This window comes from Phyllostomus discolor, chromosome 3 (assembly GCF_004126475.2).
Source record: "Phyllostomus discolor isolate MPI-MPIP mPhyDis1 chromosome 3, mPhyDis1.pri.v3, whole genome shotgun sequence".
NCBI classification, from domain to species: Eukaryota; Metazoa; Chordata; class Mammalia; order Chiroptera; family Phyllostomidae; genus Phyllostomus; species Phyllostomus discolor.
Genome location: NC_040905.2, coordinates 117,717,299 through 117,725,080, shown reverse-complemented (window position 1 = coordinate 117,725,080; position 7,782 = coordinate 117,717,299). Strand labels below are relative to the sequence as shown.

Genomic DNA, 7,782 nt, shown 5'->3' with positions numbered 1-7,782 from the left:
ATTTCCATCTTAATAATATTAAGTCTCCAATCAATGAGAATGGGGTGCCTTCCTATTTGTCTTCTTTAATTTCTTTAGGCAATGAGTTTTAGCTTTCAGTTTCAAGCCACTTTCTTGACTAAATTTATTCTTAGTACTTATTCTCCTTGATGGTACAGTCAATGGAAAGGTTTTCTTAATTTCCTTTGTTCATATATAAGTTTTTTTCTTGGTGCACCATTCCCAGAAGTATTGCAATACCAAGTCAATATGCAGAGTGACAGAGCAAGCTCCTATTCCATCTCCCATCTCCAAAAATCCATTTAGCATAATGTCCTTGGTTAGAGTATGTGTCAGATATTAAATTGATAAGAACAGATACCACATTTGATGTTAGCCGAAAGGCCAATAAGCAATGTTCATTTATAATTTTACTGCCTTCATTTAGTTCTGTGTTGATTTTTTTCTTTTATCTGGTAATTAATTTTATTTCTTTGAATGAACAAGTTTCATGTTTTCTTTGTAGGTTCTGTGATTTTTTTAGTTAAAAATTGAACCTTCACTATTATAATAATGTGATAGCTCTGGAAACCGGGTTCTCCCATTTCCCTAGGGGTTGAGACTGCTGGTGGGATTTTTTTTTTTCGGGGGTGGGGGGGTTGCTTTTTGATTGTTGAAAGCCATAGCTATAGTAGTCCTTTGCTTTGAGATTTTGTGATTTTTTTTCAAAGACTATTGTTTGTCATGTGTGTTCATTGAAATTCTGACCCTTTGGCTCATGTTCAGTGAACGTTTTGACAGGAACTCAAACAAACAAATGAGACATCAACAACAACAACAAAAAAGAGAAGAGCAACCACTGTGTAGATGGGCTCTGCATTGGGGCCTCGTCACCACTCAGCTGAGCCTAGGGGTCATCAGCCTGATGTGAAAGCTTAAGGTCTTCTCAGGGCTTTTCTGAGCATACATCTTGCCCAGACGTGTGCATGCTTTCTAGACTACCCTGCATACATGGTTGCCTTGAGTATTCAAATTCCTCACCTCCACCCAAAATCTTACCCCAGCTTCTCCTCCAGACCCTGATGGTCCCTTGTGGTTCTCTACCCATAATCTCGTGCCTCAGGCACCTTAGTTTTGCAATCTGCCTGGCAGCTTCTATGAGCAGTGCCTGCTGCTCTTCCTGCCTGTATTCCGATTTCTGTGAAATGAATGCCTTGCTTCAGTCCCCAAGGTGTCCTCAGACAAGTTAGACAGATGCACACAATAATTATTATTTTACTTTAAAACACTTGTTTTATAAAAAAAAGAAAGAACAGGTTGATCTGGTATTGCAAGTGGAAAACAGTTTCATTTGCCAAAAACAGAAGGCAGTTAAAACCATAATTATACTACAAACAAAACAATTTTTTAAAATTCTAGCCAAATCTTGCTCCTGCTAAAAGCTCTGATCTTGAAACTTAGCTTCTGCTTGGTAGTTCCAGAGTTTTAAAAAACATGTCAAAGAGTCTTATTGATAAAATCAGATCAAAAAGGGATATGATTCAATGTTTTTTAAAAGTGGTTTATTTTAACTTTATATATATATATTTTAATTTTAATTGTTGTTCAAGTACAGTTTTCTGTCTTTTATTCCCAGCCCAGCCCACCACCCCCCAGCCCTCCCCACCTCCCTCCCACTTCCACTCCCCCATAGTTTTTGTCCATGTGTCTTTTATACTTGTTCCTGTAAACTCTTCCCCTTTCCCCATGAAATTCCCTGCCCTCTCCCCTCTGGTCACTGTCAGCCTGAAGCATTTTTGTATACCAACAATGAAACAGCAGAAGCAGAAATCAAGAAAAAAATCCCATTTGATATAGCAAAAAGAAAAATAAAATACCTAGGAATAAACCTAACCAAGGAGGTAAAAGACCTGTACTCAGAAAACTACACAACACTGAAGAAAGGTATGAAGGAAGACACAAACAAATGAAAACATATACCGTGTTCATGGATCGGAAGAATTAACATCATCAAAATGTCCATACTACCCAAAGCAATTTACAGATTCAATGCAATACCTATTAAAGTACTATTGGCATATTTCACAGACATAGAACAAACACTCCAAAAATTTATATGGAACTATAAATGATCCCAAATACCTGCTGCAATTTTGAGAAAGAAGAGCGAAGTACGAGAGATCACAATACCTGATATGAAACTGTATTACAAGGCCACTGTAATCAAAACTGCCTGGTACTGGCATAAAAACAGGCACGTGGACCAATGGGACAGAACAGAGAGTCCAAAAATGAACCCAAGTGTCTATGGTCAATTACTATTCGACAAAGTGTCTATGGAAAGTTACTATTTTACTCCATAAAATGGAGTAAAAATAGCCTGTTCAACAAATGGTGTTGGGAGACCTGGACAGCTATGTGCAAAAAAATGAAACTTGAGCACCAACTTACACCATACACAAAAATAAATTCAAGGTGGATAAAAGATTTAAATATAAGCCATGACACCATTAAAGTCCTAGAGGAGAACATAGGCAGGAAAATCTCAGATATTTCATGCAGCGACATTTTTACTGATATGTTCCCTGGAGCAAGGGACATAAAGGGAAGAATAAACAAATAGGATCTCATCAAAATAAAAAGTTTCTGCACAGCTGAAGAAAACAGTATTAAAATAAAAAGAGAACCAACTGTATGGGGAAACATATTTGCCAATGATACCTCAGATAAGGGTTTAATCTCCAAAATATATAAAGAACTTATATGACTCCACTCTAAGAAGACAAGCAACCCAATTAAAAAATGGGCAAAGGACTTGAACAGACACTTCTCCAAGGAGGACATACAGAGGATTAAAGTGTTTTGTTTTGTTTTGTTTTGTTTTACTGGAAGCTTTTAAAATCATTTCATGTTCTGTAAGAGCACAATACATTGCTTAGTGGTTTGAATACCAATGCTCCCACTGACTGACATGGAGCAAGTTACTGTGCCTCTCTGAGCATCAGTTTCTTCTTCTGTTAATGTCAAGCTCACACAAAACCTGTGCACGGATGTTCATAGCAGCATTATTCATGACAGTAAAAGCTAGAAACAACCCAGATACCTTTCTGTGGGTGAACAGTTGAACTGTGGTTCATCACTTACATAAGATACTGTTCAACAATAAATAGCATCAATGTATTGATGGACACAACAGCCTGGATGAAACTCTGGAGAATTATACCAAGTGAAAAAAGAAAGAAGAGCCACTCACAAAAGGTTACATGCTATATGATCCCACTTAGGCACCATTCGTAAAATGACAGAGTTACAAAACTGGAGAAAAGATTGGTTACTGTGAAGGGGTTAGGGATGTGGAGGCAGGAGGGAGAGGAAAGAGGAGGGAGGTGGATTAGCTGTACAAGAGCAACATGAGACATCCTGGTGATGATGGGACTGACTGATATGGTTGATACCTGGAACCTACACATCTAATAAAATTGCACAGTACTAAATACAATCTCTCACAAATGAGTACAAGTGAAAAACTGGGGATCTGAGTGAGACTGTTGGCTTGTAGCAATGTCAATATCCTGGTTGCGATATTGATGTATAGTTTTACAAGATGTAACAGGATATTGGGGAAACAGGATAAGGGGTACATGGAATCTCTCTATTATTTTTATAATTATATGCAAATCTACAATTATCTTAAAAGATTAATTTTAAAAGTACCAGCCCCATAGACTTTCTTTGAGGATGAGATGAGATAGTACTTAGGGAAGAATATTCATTCAGCAAACGTTTATTGACACCTCCCATCTGTTCAGCTACTGTGTTATATTAGTATTAGTTGTCAGTGTATTTTGTGCCCTAAGTGACCAGTAGCATGCATTGAATGTTTGCACGTAGAGAAAATGGACTCAGAGAGATGACGCAAGTTGCACAAGGGCCTTGGAGAGTGAGAAGCAGTATATTCACCCAGATCTGAGCTCCAGGTGGCAGCAGAGCCTCTCTAAACTCACTGTCTTCAACAAGAGTGCAGTTTTATTTGCAAAACGACCCAGTGAAGACAGCCAAAAAGGATTGTGGAGACTTTTTCAACACTGGGGACAAAGCAACTATGGATGAAGAGGGCTACATCTGGTTCCTGGGGAGGGATGATGACATCATCAGCACTTCTGGGTAGGTGTGGCTGACCTGAAACACAGAGGCATCACCTTACAGGCCTGGTGGGACCGAGCTTGCCTCGCCTTTCCTCCATGTGTTGGTGGTGGGACTCTCAGCCCACTCCAGTGGAGCCATGTCTATGGAGTGCTGGCCCAGGGTATCTGTGCATCTCTCCCAACATCAATATAAAGTTCAAGAAGGACTGGAAACGCAACCACAATAACACAGCATGCAATTTAAAGAGGGGGATAAGACCGGGGCAGGATAACTTATTTTGGCCCCTATTAGTCCCCGTTAGTTGGGCAAAATTATTCTCTATGCTCCTCTGATTGGCACAAGGCACATGTCACAAAAACAACAACAACAAAAAAATGATAGTAATAGCAGCTAAACTTTATGTAGTACTTACTTAGTGAAAGTACTCTCCTTAGAGTTTTGTATACCCCTGTAGATGTCATTATTATGCCCATTTTACAGATGAGAACACTGAGTCACTGACCAGTGAAATAAGTTGCTGAAAGTTTCCAAGATAGTGTAGGGTAAAGTCCAATTTGACCCGAGGTAGTCTGGCTCCCAACCTGTTGTCCCAAACACGTGATTTAAGGGGGTGGGGAGTGACACAAGTAACAACTTCTCTTGCATATACAGGGAAATTAAGTTGGTTTTACTTTTAAAATTTCTAAATGAAATGCTGATGTAGTGGAACTAGGAGGGATAATTTCTCTAAATGTTTAAGACAAAGTTTGAGTCTCCCAAGAGTGTAGGAGTGGGGGGTTTCCACCCCCAACCCCACGGCCCTCAGCAGAGGGAGGGAAGCAGTAAGGAGAGAAACTCTGTCAGCATGCCCAGGTCTTCACATTTTGGTTCCACTACACAGCCTATGCACAGTCCTCTGGTTCTCATGACACTTGCCCTCTGTACCAGGGGAAGCTGTGACTGTCCCAAACATGAGATTGGAGGGCCTGAGTTGCTCCAGCCCTGGCATCTGCTCAGAACCAGAGCAGGAATCTTTGGTCCCACAAGTACTGCACTGGGCCAGCAGAGGTGGAAAGCACCCTGGCTAAACATCCAGCGGTGGCCAAGCCAGCTGTGGTTGGTAGCTGGGACACAATTTGAAGAGAGGTGAGGACAGGGAGGTCATCGCATCTGTGCATGGGCACTGGAAGGCTGTCTGGAAACTTCACAAAGGGTAGTTGGTATGTGCTTTGCACTTACACAGTATGGGCAGCAAGAGGCACTGGTGGCATCATCTGTGACCATATAATCCCAGCTAAGAATGTTGGTTTTGATAACAGCTAATATTCGGTGGGCCTTTACTATGTGCCAGCTCATTTAACCTCACAACAACCTAGTGAGTTCAAAACTCTTTTAATAGATACAGAGATGGGCATAAAGAAGTTAAATAACTTGCTCAGATTACACCATGGTAGAGCCAGGATGGAAATCTGAGAACTCTGTTTCCAGTGCATTCATTGATTGAACAAGTATTTATTGATCACCTACTATGTACAAGCCCCTGTGCAATTAAATGGGGACATAAATGACAATATAAAAACAATAATTTACTGAGATTTCTGGCCAAGATGGAGGCATAGGTAGATATACTTTGCTTCCTCACACAACCAAAATAAGGACAACAACAATCTAAAAACAAAAAAACAACCAGAAATAACAGAAAATTGAACTGTATGGAAGTCCGACAACCAAAGAGTTAAAGAAGACACACTCATCCAGACTGGTAGGAAGGGCACAGCCAGGGCAGAGAGGGCTCATGGCAAAGCAATGGCTGGTCGACCCTGGACTCATGAGGCAGCGGCTGGTGGGTCCAGCGAGGCTGCAGATTGTGGAGTGGGCAGGCCCAGTGTGCAAGGCAGCTGGTAGACCAGGCAATCCCACATTTGCACACAGATAAACTGGGCAAAACTAGGGGGTGAGACAGACTGTGCAACCCAGGGTCCCAATACAGGGAAATGAAACCTAAAATCACTGATTGAAAACACCTGTGAGGATTGAGGTGCTGGAAGAGACTTCCAGCCTCACAGGGGAGTGTGTTGAAGAGACCCACAGGGTCCTAGAATGTACACAAACCCACCCACTCAGAAATCAGCACCAAAAGGGCCCAATATGCCTGTGGGAAGAGGGAAAAGTGCCTGAAATCTGACAGAGAGCTGAGCAAGCACCATTGTTCCCTCCTGGACCACTGCCCCACACACAGCATCACAACCCAGCAACTGGGTTGCCCCACCCTGGTGAACACCTAAGGCTCCACCCATTACTACCTCACAGGCATGTCAAGACAAAAAAAAATGGCCCAAAGGAAAGAACAGATCAAAACTCCAGTAAAAATACAACTAAGTTATGAAGAGATAGCCAACCTACCAGATGCACAGTTCAAAACACTGGTAATCAGGATGCTCACAAAATTGGTTGAATTTGGTTGCAAATTAGATGAATCAATGAAGGCTATGCTAAGTGAAATAAAGGAAAATGTACAGGGAACCAACAGTGATGGGAAGGAAACTGGGACTCAAATCAACAGTGTGGACCAGAAGGAAGAAAGAAACATCCAACCAGAAAAAAATGAAGAAACAAGAATTCAAAAAATGAGGAGAGGCTTAGGAACCTCCAAGACATCTTTAAACATTACAACATCTGAATTATAGGGGTACCAGAAGGAGAAGAGGAAGAGAAAGAAGTGGAAAACTTATTTGAACAAATAATAAAGGAGAATTTCCCCATTCTGGCAAAGGAAATAGACTTCCAGGAAGTCCAGGAAGCTCAGAGAGTCCCAAAGAAGTTGGACCCACGGAAGAACACACCAAGGCACATCATAATTACATTAGCCAAGATTAAAATGAATCTCCTAGGATTCTAGGAGAGAATCCTAGAAGCAGCAAGTCAAAAAGAGAGAGTTACCTTCAAAGGAGTTCCCATCAGAGTGTCAGCTGATTTCTAGAAAGAGACCTTACAGGCAAGAAGGGGTTCGAAAGAAGTATTCCAAGTCATGAAGGATAAGGCCCTACATCCAAGATTGCTCTATCCAGCAAAGCTTCCATTTAGAATGGAAGGGCAGATAAAGTGCTTCCCAGATAAGGTCCAGTTAAAGGAGTTCACCATCACCAAGCCCTTATTTTATGAAATGTTAAAGGGACTTACCTAAGACAAAAAAGATAAAAAACATGAACAATAAAATGACAGCAAACACAACTATTAACAACCACACCCAAAACAAAAACAAAAGCAAACTAAGCAAACAACTAGAACAGGAACAGAACCACAGAAATGGAGATCCCATGGAGGGTTAGCAACAGGGGAGTGGGAGGAGGAGAGAGGGGGAAAAGGTACAGAGAATAAGTAGCATAGATGGTAGGTAGAAAATAGAAAGGGGGAGGGTAAGAATAGTATAGGAAATGTAGAAGCCAAGGAACTTATATGTATGACTCATGGACATGAACTAAAGCGGGGGATGTGTGTGGGAGAGGGTGTGCAGGTTGGAGGGGAGTGAAGGGGGGAAAATGGGACAACCGTAATAGCATAATCAATAAAATATTTAAAAAATAATTTACCAACAATTATTAAATGCCCACAGGGTTCAAGGCAGAGAAGTGTACATACATTAGTAGTTAAAATGATGATAATGATGATAGGGATAAT

General features: G+C 41.0%; 1 non-coding gene across 1 annotated transcript; it reads right to left on the bottom strand.

The window, feature by feature from the left end:
- Positions 1-206: 206 nt before the first annotated feature.
- LOC114513463 lies at positions 207-396 on the bottom strand. The gene has a single exon (XR_003685844.1). It is a non-coding gene; the product is annotated as a U2 spliceosomal RNA (small nuclear RNA).
- Between the last annotated feature and the right edge of the window lie 7,386 nt (positions 397-7,782).